General features: G+C 43.1%; 1 protein-coding gene across 6 annotated transcripts in view; it reads left to right on the forward strand.

Annotated features, from left to right (window-relative positions):
• Positions 1–16,619, forward strand: part of tanc2b (tetratricopeptide repeat, ankyrin repeat and coiled-coil containing 2b) — a 125,946-nt gene that overhangs the window by 10,106 nt on the left and 99,221 nt on the right. For all 6 annotated transcript variants that reach the window (XM_031843310.1, XM_031843311.1, XM_031843313.1 and 3 more), the window contains exon 2: positions 2,612–2,727. The gene's annotated coding sequence lies outside the window, so the exon portion shown is untranslated. The remainder of the gene's footprint in view (positions 1–2,611; positions 2,728–16,619) is intronic.

A 16,619-nucleotide genomic window follows, 5' to 3' on the forward strand; every position in this document is an offset into this window, starting at 1 on the left:
TATAAAAAAAAAAACACATAACACTGATATGACATCTCCCATCCTCTGGCTGTTTACTTCTACTTTACAGAACAGCATCTTCATGAGGGGGATTTTTAAATAGTGTTCATTTCTAAAACTCGTTTGAATAGATTGACCTCAGACTGACCTCAGAAAGGTTCTTACTCTCATTAGGCCACACACACACAGTTAAAGGAGTCGCCTTATTAGCCACACATGCATCTTTGCTTGCTCTCCTGATATCCTCTCTTGGCCAATGTAACTTTCATTAATTGGCGATGACAATGGAAGGTGATTTGCTTTTTTTTGTTGTGTAAGTAATTGGTCCGCGGTGGCCCCCGTGTTTTATTTCCCAGACCTTTGGCAAACCAAAAGATATGGTCAGGGGAGAACTCGGGACACCTCGTCTGGTCTAAGCAGGCCAATTTATCTGAGAAACGATGTCTCAAACTGGCAGAAAGAGTGTGAGACAGAGGAGGGGTTTCTTCATGATGTGAGAAATAAAAAGGGCAAACATGTGCAGCCTTTACACAGAGGCATTTATATTACAAAAGAGCTTAACCACTCTTGGCCTCTGAGAAGGAGATGAGACGGGGAAGCTAAATGCCATATTTATCAGTGAAATGGCGACTTAGAGTGTTTTGTCGCATAATTTGTTTTGATCTCATTTCTGGCATTTTTCAGTTAATAATACAGAAGCCCAGTGGACGAAGTAGAACAATGCATCCTGTCACGTGATTGAGATTTGAATGGATGTTGTTTTTTTCCCTCCACATTGTGTACCAGATTGTGTTTCAGCAATCCATATCGTTGTAAAGCAGACGGGCTGCACAGGGAGGTGTTTTTGCCCTGGCTTCTCTTCTGATCATCGTCTGCTGGGCGGACATCTTTCTGTTTTTACCTCCCAACCATTAGCTGTATCTTCTTCATGTAAGAGTCGTACAAACACTAAATGTTTTCAGACAGGTTTTGTTTGAGTAGAATGTATTAAAAGATCACTGTGTGGGATTCAACACACATTTTATTCGCTTTAAATATAATAAAACAAATGCTTCCCAGAAGCTGTTTAAATTCCCCCTCAAAGCCCCGAACACAACACATTTCCTAGAATGACGGAGATGTGACTTTCTTACAGCTTCTTCCTCTTCTTATTGCTGTAACTTACTTAGACTCCCCATTGGTTGGCTCAGCTTGATTAATGTGTTGGCAACTCAGCGTGACATTCAGATTAAGTCCTGTAAACGTGTTCCCCACAGAGAGAAATGTGCAAACTAATTATAAAATGAAGAATACTATGAAGTCCATGTGACACCCTCGAGGAAAGTTGATTATTGTTTTGCTGTTTTGTTCTGTTTTGTGCAGAAATTAAATTCTGCGTCCTCTCAGAGTATGTATTAGTTTGCCTTCATGAATACGAGCGAATCGGCCACGTCGACACTCGAGGATGTTTGAGGGTTGGAGCAAGGACGAATGAATTCCTTAAATTACACTGGGAGCCTTTTTTTGAGGTGTTTGCTGGTTTTAAGGAATACTTCACCTACAAAATGACCATTTGTATAATGAGGCAGTAGTAGAGGAACGGTTTTAAAATCGTAAGATTTTGACAAAAATGCATGCGTTTGGGAAGTTTGCGTTTGGGCTCAGCAGTCGCCATGTTGAGAGCCGTATGGAATCAACCCCTTATAGCAATTATAAACCCCTTGTGTTTATAATTGCCTGAAAACCAATATGTTTCTGTGGGCCAATGCAGCTTTAAATTGAGATGAAATGAAAAAATGCCTTTTTAGATCACATACCGGCAACAAACGATCTATTTCACTGTAACTTTATATCAAAATACAATCATCCTTTCTTTCCATAAAACAAGATATGAACGGTGCTTACGTAATTGTTACTATTATGACAATCGATGAATCAATCTGCAACTTTTGACAACAAGGGAAGTGAGTGAGAGTAAGCCCGCCCACTTTTTAGCAGTCCAATCAAATGCGAAGGATTTGATTTAAACCCTTCTTCACCGCTCAGATATTCAGTTTCACTGTAGAATACGACCCATTACAGAGGATAAAGACGCTCTAACGCCTGTTTCACTGGGACTTTTGATGACGCAACCAAACATGAAATATTTGCATCTCTCCATTTCCCATTTCCCCCTCATTTTAGTGTTTATCACATGACTCCCACACAGAAATTCAGCCCCCCCCAAACGTCCTTAACTCGCCACCTAATGACATAATGACACATTTGGTGTGTGAGTGTTTTCGGGACTGTGTGGCTCTACAACACAACTCTGAATAGCAGCACTTTATATCAGATCCTCCCCCTGAAGAGGGGGACAACTGTCTGCTGTCTGCCCGTCGACAGACCAGCCCTTGTAGCTGCCCCAAATGCTTTTGTTTGCATCGCCAACCACTGTTTGTGTTCTCTGTTGGAAAAAGGATCATCGACAGTGAACCGAGCAAACGGTGACAGTCTGCTGCATTGACTTGCCACGCCACTGAGCCGGATGTCAAATTGCATCTGCTGCGTCTGCTGTGTGTCAATACAAGGCTCTCTCAGTCTGTTGCTCTCCTTGAGTTAAATTATAATTTTTTTTTGGTTGCCTTTGTAGAGAGCTGCTGGGTGTCTTCTCCAGAGAGGGATCGGGAGTGTGGTTCAGCCCAGCGAAATGTAGCGCCTCACTGCCCTCAAAGCCGGATTTGGAGCCCTGCCTGCTGTCTACTCATGGTGAGTCACCTCTCAAGTTTCATGCCACTTGACCCGGCGACTATAGCGGGGACCTCTCTTCACTGATTGATGCATCGCACCAAGGTCATCATGGGACGATAACAATCGGTTCATTGTCACCCTTGTGTTCAGCAAGTGGGCCACGGACGAGAATACATTTACATTCTTTAACATTCTTTTCCTGAAAGAGATTCAGTGAAAAGCACATTTGTTATTCGTGTTGTGATTGTGGTGCATGCATGGGTAAACATGCAGCACTTTGTTTGTTTACTGCTCTTTTCTTTTTTCAACCCCTGAAAGTTAGCCTTTAATAATTGGGTTATTCTCTGGTTACAAAAAAGAAGTCGGATTGTATAGAAGTCCATGAGAAAATGACTCTACTTCTCTCTTGATTTATTACCTCAGTAAACATTGTAAACATGAGTTTATGGTCTCAATCTCTAGTTTCAAGTCTTCTTCAATACAGCATGATGTTCATGTCGTAAATTATGGTCCCTTTAGAGTCAAATAGACCATAAAGCAGGGGATGCTTTAGGGCGGGGCTACACAGTGATTGACAGGTTGTTACCACAGTGTTGTGCGGTCTGGAAGTTGTCCATGTTTTTGTCTCACAACTTTAACCCTTTCACAGAGTGTTTTCACAAAATTCCAAAGGCAGTCGACAAACCAAAGGGTGACGTCACGGTGACTGCGTTCACTTCTTATATACAGTGTGTGGTTCTGCCGTATTAATGTCTCATCATTCCTTAAACTTACTGGATGTCATCAAACAAAAGTAAATGTTAGCATGATGGACAAGAAATACGTTTTTACAATTTTTCCAAATTAATTTAACTTTGACTTTTTTATTTTTTAAAGATGATTAAGATTTTAAAAGAGACTTTTCTTGTAGCTGACTGATCAGCTCATGTCCTGACAACCTTCTAACTTCTCAACCTTGGAGAAAGTGACCTTCTATAAACATACTTAATGGTGATGAATCTTTTTGGGAGAGGAGACCTTGTGCTGCAGAATAACTCAGCCATTTGTCCAGGAAAATCTTTCATCAGAAAATAGATTCTGTTGCCCGTTTCAGTTTTCATTGTGCATTTTCACAATGTGTGCGCGGTGGAGGTACTGTCATCTCTTCAAGAAGCTGTCTGTCAGAAAAAGTCTTATTTTTAAGTCCCGAGTACTGATCGATGTGCCGGCTCGGGGCCATATGTAATTACTCTTTGACTGGCCAGCCATGAAATTGTTGTTTGGCTCTGAAATAGATCCAAAGTCATTTTATAAGAAGTTTTTTAGAGCAGTGTTTCCCAAACTTTTTTTTTCTGGGGACCCACTTTTAAAAAAAATGAGAAACCATTGTGACCCACTTCACCATGTTTCTTATCAATACATCGTGAGAAGAGAGAATTTGTTCCCGACCACCTTCACTGCCATTCCTGCATCACCGTATATTATCTTGAATAGATAAACCAACCATCACGAAGAGTTATATATTTTTTTACATCTTTGTTTTATGCACAAAATATTGAAAACATATTTACATGTTTAATACTTTATAAATGAGACTAAATATATTTATTCAGGCGTGTTAACAGGCTCGCATTTTTGTCCTCTTATCAGTAAATAAAAAGTATGTACGCTTGTCTTTAATAGTAGATTTTATGTTAGAAGTCGGCTACAATTATCAGAACAATACGAACATTCAGGCTCCCTCATGTGGCTCAAAGGTTTACTGCTGAATAGATGTTAAATAAACGACAATGGAAGAAATTCTGCAAAATAATTTTGCGACCCTGATACTTGTCTTTTTTACTTTTAGTACAAACTGCAGCTGCCCTTACAAAGTACGCACTGTTGCATGCAGTATGCATGGGACATACTACATCATCATAACATTGCACCTTGAACTTTAACCCTCTTGCTTGTATATCTGCAGCGCTAAGGATTGTGGTTCCAAAAAGCCAGAAAATCATGCTGGCTTGTAAACTGCAAAATGTGTCCGAATGCAGTCGGACATCCTGGTATTTCTTGGCATACTGCATTAGACATACTATGTATTGGGACATACTGAATATGTTTTCAGCATACTAAATAGTATCGTATTGTATTAGGGGTATTGGAGCGCACTGCACATCTCCTGTGTCCCAGTCTTTTTGAATGAGGCCTATTAAATACGACCATGGCTGCACCAGGACTTGGTAGGAGAAGTTCCTTGGCCATCAAATAAGGTAATGAGAGTGACCTCTGCAGTCTCCTCCACACACATTAAGTCAGTAGCCGGTTTCAAGTGTGTGTCTGAAGATGAACAACTTCTGTCAGCTGCTGAAGGGAGTGTGGAGCTCGCAGGCTGCAGAGAGGTATGCAGAGTGACAGTCGCTGGCTCGCATGCATGCAGCTGTGGCCTGTGAGATGCGTGCCGCCAAATGGAGTGGAAGAGTAGTCCCATTAAACCCTGTCCCTCCTCTGAGAAGGAGGCTAACAGCTCTGAACGCTGGCCTCTCGCTCCCCGGCAAAAAGTGCTGACACCATTTTTTTTTTTTTTGGCTGACTAAAACGCCTTCTGACCGCGTGACACTGGCTCTTTTCTTCCTCTGGGATTCCACGGCCATAAAGCCGGCGCTGCACAAAAGAGACACAGTGTACGAGTGCCGCTTAGGAGGTGGCATGAATTATAATCATACCATAAACTGGTCGCAAAAGGTCTGCATTACTCACATTTCGGAGGGCGAGGAAGGAATTTTCTTTGTTTGAGCAGTTAATTGGGTTTATATGTGCTAAAGCTTTTCGTTTTTCATCTCCTACACATTTCACATCCTGTAAAAGCAAATTAATTTAGTCCTGCAAGCCTTAGTTAGTGTGTTCCTCGACATCTACTCAAAGATGCTCAAATCCTGTAATTCGCAAGTTGTCCTGGACCAGAGACAGGCTGCCTTGTGCCTTTTGGCTTGTGATTGACGGGGCACGGCTCTCGTGTTGATTGCTGGTGCACAGATGAAACGTGACAGCATCTCCAGGCACATTAAGCTCTGGATTTCTCTCTTTTTTTCACCGTGAAGCTGTCGATGCTAATTCCTACATGCCTCGTGTTGCTGTTACAGTAAAACAGCTGTGTGTTTTTTTGTTTTTTTTAAGACGATTGGTCAGGCTCTGACCAATCAGATGCTCCAGGCTGCAAATCTCCGCTGGGTGCTCGAGGGGGACGATGATGAAAGAGTGATCAGCGTTGTCAAGTTGTTGAAGGGGATCTGAAGAAGACGGTTGCTCCCCAGTGGGTGGGGGTGGGGGGGATGTGGATGTGTGGGTGGTGAGCTACAGCCCACAGCTACTGAAGGGGAGCTGTGTCAAATCTGACACACTGAAACCCACAAACGCCAACACTGACAGCCAGTTGTGACGAAAAACCAATTTACCAGGCAAGAGAAATTCTGTTTGAATTGTGGGGGAGCTGTCCTCCCTTGCTTGATCTGGTTGCTTTAGTTTTTTTTCTAGTCATCCATGTATGGTGGGAGGTAGGCTGGTTCCTGTTCGGGCTCTGTCAGGACTTGTAGTCACAAATCAGAGATTTAGAGAAGACGAAATAGTTTATTTTAGCTGGAATGTTCAAGGAACACAACGCAGGTAGGATGCACGTTTGTCTTAAACACAGAAGCTGCGGTACTGGATCTCTAAATGGCCCATTTGTTTTTAAGATCGATGGATAAAGGACTGAGGAATGCTTGAGAACCTTCTCTAGCTGCTCTGATTGTCAACATGGCTCGTGCAGTGTAGTGTTGTCTAATGTAAAACACTCAGACCTACACGTGTAGCACATAAAACTCTCCCCCCACAGAGACCTCAATTCCTGGTCGGGCTACCTCCGGCTTAGTCATGCATTCCAGCTAACACTGTTGTGTTCTTGTCACTTAATCTGGGGGACAACTAATCAACCAACTAGTTCTTTTGACTCCTTATGTTCTCTGTCACATCTCAAACAAGCCGCTGGTTTAGAAATAAATACTCTGCAGTGTTTTCTGGCTTGAATGCTCAACGCTACAAGCTAGTCTAATTGTCATTTAGAAGCTGGACGCATTGGTTTGTGGACTCAGTGGCTGGAGATGGGAGGCTGAGAATCGCTCTTTCATGGGGAAATATTGAACGTTGTAGATGAAAGGGCTTTGAGAAGCTTTTTATTTTGCCGTTTGTCCTGTGAAGAGCTTTGTGTTTGTCTCGTCAGTAGAGTTATGCATTTTTGGAGAAAGCTATTAATGGATCAATAATTGTCATTGGAGATGTTTGCAGACGGACAGACAGTAACCAGGAACTTTGCCATTGGTAGAGAATATATCCAACAGGCTTCAATTGTCCAACGTAAAGCCACGTCCTTAACAATAACGCTCCCCGGCTTCCACAGTGTCCTATTCAGGCTCCAGCACAGGAAATGAAAGGCACAGAAATCAGTGGGTGCTAATGTATACGGTCTGAGAAATAACATGGCGTGAACGGCATGAAAAGCAAAATCTGCATTGTAGTTTAGACTGAACTGTACTCCAATTTCCTTCACATACTTTTCTCGTTTCATTTTTCATGAATAATAATTGTCTAGGGGGGGGGGGAAGAGAGATATGGCCCTGCAAAATTTTCACTCTGTCAAGATTGGGACCTTTATTCCACCACTCTATTCCAGGAACCCCACCTCAATTTGATTTGTGTTTGGAAGTAATGCAACAAGACCACAGCAGCTTGTCTCTTGTAAATGGACTTTGTGGAGGCGTTTGGTGGGACCCAATTCTTCGTAAACTCCTACGGTAAACTGCTAGCTATTAAGACATGGTTTCTTGATCTCCGTCACAGTATTCATCATAATTAATGTGTGCATGGGATTGCAAGTACGCCGCAGACTCGGAGGCAAACGGAGACGTCCAGTTATCATCTGGGTTCTTCTTTAAAGTGATGCTCCTTTGGGACCATGTATGCACAGGTTTGTTCAAAAGCATCTCCTCCCCTCTCATCTCTGCCAGCCGTCATTGACAGCTGGGCCCAGCTAACAGCTGCCTCTCCCCTCCCCCAGAATCTAATACATTCAAAAAACAAAAAGAGTTGCCTGCAAGTGTGCTTTGTAGGAGAGATAATTACTTTGTAAAGCCACAGTGAGTTTGTGGGTGGTCCCTGGTTTAGAGCTTTGTTTTCATCATCAATTATTTGCTAGATTAATGGTTTTGTTTGTAAAATGCTGGAAAAAAGTAAAGATAACTTGTTTGATTAGCTTGTTTTGTCCGACTAATAGCCTAAAACCCTGAAAGATATTGAAACTATCAAAAATAATGTATAAAAAATTAAAGAAATTTAGCAAATCTTCACCATTGAGAAGCTTTAACGTGGTAATATTTGGCATTTTTGCCTGAGAAATGACTGAAACCATTAATTGACTATCAAAACAGTTGCTGATTCATCATCTGTCAGTCGACTAATTGATTACTCGACTAATCATTTCAGCTCTAGTCAGGTTCACAAGGGGTAGATTGACATTTCAGTTCAGTTCATTACAGGTCACTAAAGGAGAATTTCTTAAAAGTTTTTCTCTTTTTTCTGTGCAAAAACGACAAATGCATACACAAAAAACAACACGGATGATCGCCTGATAATGACGATGGTGATATAATGATTTTGGTTCAGTAGGAGAAGATTGATTTGAGTCCAGACTTCTGTGATATTCACCTCAGCGACACGCGTGACTTCTGAAACCACCCACATGCACAGCAGACATACATGTGGTGGCCGCGTCCAATTACTGTGTGAAGGAAGTTCCTGGCAGGGATCCATTAAGAGGGCGTTCTCTCCTGGGCAGCCTGCCTCTTTAAAGTTCAGTAATGAAACCAGACCACGAGCCGACGACAGAACTTAACTTGTCTTTTCATGTTTTTAGTTGGTTTGGGTAAGATTACATGGTCACTTTCTATTCTGATCTACAGTAGACATGTTTCAAAGACATGATTTGTGATTTGTGGAAAGGGAAATGTAAAAGAATATCATATTAGTTTGTTTTTAAAGGTGCTTTAATCCATATTCAGAGCATTAATATAGCAATGAAACGTATTCATGATTATGGGTTTAGGTTCCTGCTGATCAGGGAAACCAAAACAGATCGAAGTATCACCTGCAGTATGAACTCCACTGGCTACTGCATGGCCTAAAATCAGCAGCTCATGACTCTAATTATTTAAATATGCATGTTGTGTATCAGTAGTTTGGGCTATTTCCTCTTTTCTATTTCCATCCAATCTCCACAATCCCTCCCCACGGTCTCACTGTTTTTGCACTATTTACACTCAGTGTAGATAGTGAGTGTAAGGCTGACACATTCCATCTCAAGAGGGCAAGAACACCTCGCCTTTTTCTTTTGCTGATGCCGGCAAGGCCCGGCTCAGCCTGCTAATGTGGACGGCGTAAGGCGGACTCGTCTGTCGGCTTGTGACCTTCATCGAGAGAGGGGAAGGACTGGAGGTGACCCTGCGTGTTTCCATCCATCTCCGCACCCTCGGCTGACGGGTTCTTTTATCGAACACGGCGGAGACCGAAACTCGCCTGTATTTGCCACTTAATCATCCTCTATCTGATCAACAGGTCCACATGTGTGAGGACTCTCGTATGCACGCACATACAGACACGCGTGCCTCCTTGAATACGCAATGGCGGCTGCTGTTCTGCAGACATCATCACCCAGGGGAGGGTGCAGTGTTCCTGTTAGGAATACGCCGCCTTGTTTAAACTGAAATGAATAAGGCCTGTAGACAGAATGAAGGTGCCCTTTTCTTGTACGTGTAGCTCATTAATATTCTCAACAGAGCCTCGTCAACCCCACACTCTGGATTACTCATAATAATAACATGAGACAAATAATTGCAATGGGACATGAAAACAAAAGTCATTTAATGAAATAACTTATGATAAGTATCTTTCAATTAAGAGGCTTTGCTGCTGAAGAGAAAACGGCGTGGATGATTGCCAACATCTGTATGAGAGACTTCTAATCATTTTCATGCTTTTCCTTTTCCAAATTTCTTAAAAGCCAAGCTTGTGGTGCTATGCGAGTGTGGGAGTAAACTGCAGCTCCATGTGATTGACACATGCTGCTACGGTGGCTGGGATCTAACAGACATTTATTGGTGGTCATCAAATCGCCATTAGGGGTCAGCGGCCAGCTAACGCGCAAATTGGGTCTCCGTTTCCCATGGTCCTGTCTGCGCCTTCAATCAAACGTCAGTCCTGCCTGACAGTAATCTGGCGGTGGGCTGAACTGGAAGAGCAAGTAATTTAAGATGTTTCCTCCCGACTCCCGCCCACACTCCCTTCTTTCCTTTTTATACCGTCCTCTCAGATACAGATTCATTGTCACAAATAGCAACCCTGAAGGTATCGTTGCCCTTGTGAGGCACATTAAAGTGATCTTTTCTTTGTGGTATTGTATTGCTGGCTCTGGAATTAATAGTGAGTCTGGATGTCAAGGTTCCACACGGGACCCTAGGGTTCTACCTAGAACCCAACATAAAGGGTTATACCTATAACCACCTTTAAAAGGTTCCACCTGGACAACCCTTCTTTGTTGTATGGTTCCACCCAGAACCCTCTCTGGAGGTTCTATCTGGAACCTCTCCACCTTTTAAGGATGCTAACAAGAATCCACCAAGGGGGATCTTTCGAGAACCATTTTGTATTCCAACGGAACCCTTTTACATCCCAAGGGTTTCATCTTGAACCCCACCAGGGGGTTCAACCGAGAACCCTTTTATATCCCACAGGTTTCATCTAGAACCCACCCAGGGGGTGGGTACAACTATTTAATATTCTAAGGACTGAGTCTGATGTGGTGCAGCATAAAACATTACGGTTCACAATCCTGTGTTGTGGACATTCCCTTGGGCTTACCCATGCTTTCAACAATCCTTGAAGATCTCTTTCTTCTGAAAAGGGTTATTTGTATAAAAAGGGTTCTTCTTGGGACTCTTAGTGCTACAAAGATTCCTTGAAATACCTCTTTTTCAAAAAAGCATTCTTCAGAAGCAAGTGGTTGTGGGTAGAGCCTGAGCCCTTCAGGAAGAACCTGTTTGGAGGCCTTATTTCTAAGAGAGAAGGAAAGAACATTCCTTGAACCTGTCAGCATTTCATTTTCACAGTTATATTGACTCATTTGCAGGCTAAAGGCACACGCATCTCCCAGAGAAACGGTCTGTGGATGGGATGAAAAGAGACGTGGTGCTGCTGATTCACAGTGGACAATGAAGTTCTTCAGAGTGAATGTGGTGGTGTACATGGTAATATAGGACTGAACCAATGCATAATTTATGGGGACGCAGATTCATCTCCTTTCTTAGTCAGGTCGCCTCTGCTCCAATGAAACCACGTTTATAGTCATGCGCATGTAATTCACATACTTATTTCCCCATACATGAACAGAACCGAGGCAGTTGTCAACAATCACTTTTGAAAATTGGACCGTTTTTAAAATTTTTTATTTATGAGGCCCATTTGAGGGCAGAAACTCATTTTCTCAGCACCAAATGTCATTATTGGTGCCCCTTTGACATACCTAAGCCACTCCGTCTCTTTCTATCTTTCTCTCTGGCCGTTTGGATGGTTGGCAGAACCGTATTGATCTGTTCTGTTCTTGTCCTGCGGTTTTGAAACCATACCCGCCCTCTGAATGTCTGACTCTCTACCTTTGGGGTATGCTGTGTACATGGACTCCTTGTGGGTTTTCTTGACGTCACCGGCGCTATCTGTGGATGTCATAAATAGAAAGCATCAACAAAATGTGACCCTCATCGTCATGTGTTTTTCACTTTTACTTGACTGGCAGTCGGAGATAACCATTTCTGTTTCTTTTGTCTTACATAACAGTCAATTGAGAATGTAATACCCCAGATACACCAACTCTACCCTTAATTAAAGGGTAACTTCGCTATTTTTCGACCCTATTTTCCCATGTTTTTGTGTGAGACTAATGGGGACAACAATTTTCTTAATTGGTTCAGTATTGAGCGAGAACGCGGCAGAAGACAGCAACTAAATAAACGGGCTGCAAAGTAATCTTTCTGGGAAACTCCTCACTGTCGATGTACGTCCACTAATTGTGCTTGTGTGTGCTGCTGACGGGCTCCGATTGTTATTATAAGTGTCCTTCAACATTAGTCACAGAGAAATAAAACCTTTTGCTATACCTTTCGCTTGATCTGGTTTATTAAGCGTCTGCTGTCCACAGCGTTCTCCCTCAATACTGGACCAATATCACAAATTCTTGTTGCCATTAATTACTAAAAGATGGAAAATAGGCTCCAGGTTAAAAAATACAAAAATGACCCTTATACCAGTTTCCAAGTGCAGATAATGTAGACATTTCTGTCTATTGAATCTATGATCTTTCCTCCGATGTGTGCTCTAGTGACCAGCAACAGTTACCTAGAATCTTTTCATGCCTTATAATCATGGCTGACCCTACTAACTAACTACGTTTTACTGCTCCCTTATCTGCATTTGTTGTTGAAAACCCACTGCAAACAGCAAGTCACTGATTGGCTAGTCGCATTGCTGCAGTGCAAGCAGCAATGCAAGTTGAAGCTTTGACTTGTGGTCTGCAATTCATTTCATCTGCAAATGCCTGTACGGAGGGTTACATATTATCCCACACAGCTGCAGTGTCTTTGCTCTAGCGCTCTTTTAAGTTAGTTTAAGTTAATTTCAGATGAGGACTTTTGTGGATTCACGGAGGGAACCAAACCAGCAGTCCCCCCGTGGCTTTACTTCCACTTAGAAGCCATGCTAAGCCTATCAACCACTCAGCTGCACTTGACACACAATACCCCCCCAGGCTAGGAAGTCCAACACTCTATCTGGCTCTGCTGCTCTGAGATTCAAAGTCACTACAAGCCCTCAACAGGCCTCTGGCTAAGTGTTGTGTGATCAAGCATTTTAAGGAAATGAACCAAACTGGGACGCACACATGGACATGAAATAAGAGCAAATGGGAGCTTGTGCTAGTTGGTTATTCAGTGCTTCCCTTGAAGTGGTCAAATCAGCCCATTTGGATTTCATCTGAGGGCTAAGTTATGCGAGGCAGGCAGAGATGACAGCGCAGAGGGAAGGAGTGGCAGTTACAATTCTGTGTGAAACCAGCTTCAGGCTGGCGCTGGATCCGTGTGACAGCTGAGCCAGGACAAGATGTGAGGGGATGTTACGAGAAGTTATCACAGCCATGTTATGCTTGAGTGTAGAGGGAAGAAAAAATTATTCACACCTCTGTGACATTTCTTCTTTTTTTTTTCTTACACTGAGTCTTGCTGGATGCAATTAAGATTATTTGACTCTGACCAACAAAATGTTCCTGATTTAAATTGAGGGATTGGTTTTTCCCTTTTTATCCCCATTTTGGGGAGTCAAGTTAGGAATAGGCAAAATATAGGTCGGGTTGTTGATATTTTTATTGAAATTCTCTTTACATCCTCACGGCAATCAAGGAATCAAATGCCCAGACTAAAGAATTAAGAATCTGTGGTATCTGTGGCTGTCGCAGGACTGTAATAAGACCACCCAACCCTTTAATTTGGCCTGAATGTAAAGATTGGACGGGCTGCCAATTCTTTTCTAATTAAAGTAATTGTGGGGCAGTGGCTTTGGGAGGCCTGAAGGGACGGGCTGTCAGTGTTGCCGACTTGGTGACTTTCTCGCTAGATTTAGGCATAGTGCTGCTTGCTGCTTTAATTGGAAAACAATTGGCAGCATTGGGCTGAAAATAAGACGATAAACAAGGATCCAGCTGAAGGTCCTCATCATGTCAGCTTATATTGTGTTGTATTTTTGCATATTATCAAGTAAGATTTTCGGCTAATTAGAGGCCCCGGAAGTACTTGACCCGTGGGGCAGATCCCCGCTTTGCCTTGTTTGTGCTCCAACCTTGATGCTAAATGTTGTTGCCAGCCAATTATCTTCTAACAAACACAATCAAGAGATACAGAAAACACAAATAAAAAAATCCAGGGCCTCTGCAGTAGTGCCCTTTTCTGTTAATCAAGGGGAGAACACTTTTTTTTGATAGGCATTGGAGTTCAATTAAATGTAACTTCATAGAAATATTATTATTTACCCTGTAACCCTGTTGTCTCATGTCGCATCTATCAAATGTCACTGACAGTAGAAGAGAAGTGAAGGAGACCGGGAGACGCTGCAGGCGTTTTTAATTCTAAGAATATCAGCACCTGCCCGGAGACGCCGGCTGATTTTTAAACGCCTTCATCTCAATGCAAATGTGCGCTTCTGCCAATGTTGATTACCTGCGGTTAGCGGCCTTCTGCAGAATGACCTTCCTTGCTCATGTCATGACTCTATTTGCCCCTTTAAGCTGCCTGTCAAACAGCGAACCGTTCTTCTTCCTGGAGCTCTGGTCTATTTGTTTGAAGCGGATCGGGGGAGCGAGAGGCATACAAATGGCAGCCTCTCGAGAGGATTTATGCAAAACACACATTTCCCGTGTGTTCCACAGACCCGATGATGGGCATGTCCGTGTCATATGTCGGCAGCGGAAGATGAAAGGCTATTATTTAGATTAGGTTTAGATTCATCGCTTTTTATTAATACAACTCCTGGCACCTCTGCTCGGACTGTCAATGCGAGATGGTGCAGAAGCACTTCCAAACGACCAGCAGGTGTAGCAGTGAGGTCTCTGCAGGAGGAGGATGAATCGGTGGAAGGGAAGCAGCAGTCGGTGGGATTAATCGAACTGTCTCATTAAACCATCCTCCTCTCTGGGCAGTATTTAACACAGTGTTTGACCTTCCACATCATCATCATCCAGCTTCATTTGTTGTTAAAATGGTAATCTTTTAAGTGTTCACCTGGGTAATGCTACATCAGTAGAAGAGTCCCAATACTTCACTCCTCCTCCAGCATCTCCCTCTCTCTACCTGCTCGGTGGCAAAGCTCGGAGAGGTTTTACGCCCCACACAAGCTTCTGCTCATCCGCACAGTGTTGCTGTTGCTGCTGTTCACAGCAGCGACCAAACAGGAGCAAGGGAGCGTTAAAGCAGAGCATTCACAACACATTAAAATCAGAGCTCGGCTGCCGTTGTCATTTCGGTGCCTGCTGGGAAAAAAAGATAAAAATCATTAATCACTGACAAATGCCTACATATGCACCGTCTGCCATTGAAGAGATTATGAAGAAGACATGCAACTGAACTTTAACAAAAAAGAAACTGTGGACATGCCACTCTGAGAGAATAAATAGGTTTTGTGCATTTAGATGATTTATTTCCCGCCTTAATCTGGCTGCACCTGCCTTCATGGCCCACAGTATTTCATCCCATTATTTGGTCTTGCCCTTACATTTACTAAAACAAACAGGAGGAAATAAAAGGCAATGAGTTATGCCCGCCTTCATTTGGCTCTCTTTGACTGTGATAAAGGTTGACTCGCTATTTCAGTCGCTTCCTTTGAGTGGATTTGAACGAGAGGGTGAGACGGGTCTAAGCTGGTTTAAACTGGGCATAGATTTGGTCACAATGTGTGCCAGTTGGCCTGTGTAGGAGGACTTCTGTTTGCCCATAGGGAGATGACACAACCAAAGCACGTCGTACTTCACTCGGCTACATGTCGGTGTGTTGGAGAAGAAACATTTCAAGCACAACTTGAGCAGTGTGGACTTCAATGAAGGGCATACCTACGTTAAAGTGTTGGCCCTTTTAACTTCGACATGTCAGATAAGCAGTTCTAACCAAGCTGACAGCATTGGACTCTTAAGGCGTGAGGTCGCAGATCGCACGCTGACATCAGGTCTAAGTTCCAGCTCATGTGTCAATGGAGAGCACGCGAGTAACTGCTGTTAGGTTTGTTGGGTGTTCACAGCTATAGAGGCGTAAAGCAGGAGGAGTCCCATTCATGGACTGCAGTACATAATGTCAGGTGGATTGCAGTTGGAGAGGATATAGAACAATACTCTTAACAATACTATTTGAAGTTGTATATTTCACAATAGGTGTCTTACTCATAGCTAATGTCAAATGAAACAAACGTGTTTTTTAGTTCAAACATATTCCCATTCTTAGACAAATGAAGCTTTTATACTTCGGTGTGTGACGATACTCTACAGTTTGATCCGAACACACCTTATGTTCCATGTAGATCTAGTGATGGAAAGCCGAGGAGCTTTTAGACGGCAATCTTGGCCACCCTGGGGATACAGAACTGTCTCAGCCGTGACTGATCGTGCCCGTAAATACGGTGCATTGTGTGATACAGACATCACCAGCTTCTCCTGCAAAGCAGTGAGTGCAGAGGCATTCATCTAGATTTATAAATAATCTATCACGGGGCAGGAGTGAAACTTTGTTACCAGCAACCTTAAGTGGTTTCTGCATCGCCCTGTGCAGCGCTCACCTTGCCAGCCGGGCCCTGACACTTCCCCTTATTGATATCAGTGTGATTTATGGAACTCTGCTCCCCTGGCCGTCCTCAAACTGGAGATGAGCGTGTGATTCATCCCCGTCTGATGCTGCAGGGCGTGAGCACGGAGGCTCTGATTTTATGTTATTTTTTTTGCATCCCTTTTTGAGTGAGAATATTTTTAAGAGATGCAGCAGGATTTAGTTTTAATGAGCAGGTCCGTTTTGCCCCTTCTCCTCACCTCGCCCTTTCTCCGTGAAAGCAACACAGTGTTCGCTGTGTTGCTTTTCAAGTGGAGGAAATCAACGGATCGGGGATGACTCATCTTCAGTTATGCTGCCATTTCAAGATAAATATTCCCTAACAATGCTTCGTCTGGCACCGCTCTTATTTGATTAAGGTCTGACATTCATGTTTTCCAGACACACCGCCGGATTCAACTATAATTGCTCTCAGAAACGTGCGTCCCTCAGGGCAGAGTCCATTTGTCGCTC

This window comes from Anarrhichthys ocellatus, unplaced genomic scaffold (genome assembly GCF_004355925.1).
Source record: "Anarrhichthys ocellatus isolate YVR2014 unplaced genomic scaffold, GSC_Weel_1.0 scaffold4, whole genome shotgun sequence".
Taxonomy (NCBI): domain Eukaryota; kingdom Metazoa; phylum Chordata; class Actinopteri; order Perciformes; family Anarhichadidae; genus Anarrhichthys; species Anarrhichthys ocellatus.